The sequence below is a fragment of the Callorhinus ursinus genome, unplaced genomic scaffold (assembly GCF_003265705.2).
Source record: "Callorhinus ursinus isolate GAN/ISIS: 27379988/994484 unplaced genomic scaffold, GSC_fseal_2.0 scaffold6444, whole genome shotgun sequence".
Taxonomy (NCBI): Eukaryota; Metazoa; Chordata; class Mammalia; order Carnivora; family Otariidae; genus Callorhinus; species Callorhinus ursinus.
In genome coordinates this window covers 1,163-2,548 of record NW_027403494.1, presented here as the reverse complement: position 1 = coordinate 2,548, position 1,386 = coordinate 1,163, and the positions used below count along the sequence as shown (strand labels likewise).

The 1,386-nt window shown below is 44.4% G+C and overlaps 1 pseudogene; it reads right to left on the bottom strand.

Annotated features, from left to right (window-relative positions):
* Nucleotides 1-91: 91 nt before the first annotated feature.
* Nucleotides 92-1,184, bottom strand: LOC112818268 (deoxyribose-phosphate aldolase-like; annotated as a pseudogene).
* Nucleotides 1,185-1,386: the final 202 nt, after the last annotated feature.

Sequence of the window (1,386 nt, the reverse complement as noted above, 5' to 3'; positions counted from 1 at the left end):
CTCATGTTTTAATTAAACAATTTTAGCGATTACGTAGAAAAACACATTTTACATGTTGCTGTAAAGCACTTTTCTGGAACTGGTCACTGATTTAAGTCATTGGAAGATCATGGTAGGCCACCTATCTTCCTGTAACGTAATGGTAAATCTGCCTCTCGATGTCCGAAACCAGAGTACTGGCACCTATTCGGAACACTTCTGGCATCAGCCATTCATCTCCCAGCTCTTCCTTCACAAGAGAGATACAAGCAAGGGAATCCTTGGCACTGCGGATGCCTCCGGCTGGTTTAAAGCCTACCTTGTTTCCAGTTTTCCAGAAGAAATCTCAAATGGCCCGTAGCATTATTATAGCTACTGGGAAAGTGGCATTTACCATTTCTTTTCCAGTAGAGGTCTTAATAAAATCTGGTCCTGCCATCATTGCGATCATACTGGTTTTATAGACATGAATAAGAGATCCAAGTTCTCCTGTTGCTAAGATGGTTTTGAGATGAGCCCCCCACAGGCCTTGCAAAACTGACGAATTTCATCACACAGGGCTTCCCACTGGCCAGTCAGCACCAAGGTCCTATTAATCACCACATCGATTTCCGTAACTCCATTTTCCACAGCCAATCAGATCTCTTCCAATCGTGTTTTTAAATGAGTCTGTCCAGGGCGCCTGGGTGGCTCAGTTGTTTGGGTGACTGCCTTTGGCTCAGGTCATGATCCTGGAGTCCTGGGATCGAGTCCCACATTGGGCTCCCTGCTCATCAGGGAGTCTGCTTCTCCCTCTGACCCTCTTCCCTCTTGTGCTATCTCTCATTCTCTCTCTCAAATAAATAAATAAATAAATAAAGTGTTTGTCCAGCCGGAAAGTCTGTGGGCATGGAAGCCACTGGGATGGTACAGCCCAGGGCCTTCAGTGATTTAACCACATCATACACCTGTGTGGGGTAGACATAAAAAGCAGTGGTCAGAAGGCCTTTATCACACATATTGAAACTTTTTTAGAGAGCTTCCCGGATTGGATAATTGGCTTTATAACAGAGCCATTGAACGTTGGAAGATGTGTCATCATCTGAAAGTGTAATAAGACCTATAAAGGTAATGGCTTTCAGGAGCCAAGCAGCTTGCCACTCCTTTATCGCGGTTCTGCAAGCGTGGATTTGTTCTGCATGCCTCAGAACTGCGGGTTGATTCATTTCTTACTTTTATTCCTAGTTATTTTTTTCTTGATGCAATTGTAAATGGCATTGTTTTCTTATTTTCTCTTTGTGGAAGTTTGTCATCACTATAAGGAAATGCAACAAGTTGGGACACCTGGTGGCTTAGTCAGTTTAAGCGTCTGTCTTTGGCTCAGGTCACAATCCCAGGGACCTGGCATCCAGACCTTCATTGGGCTCC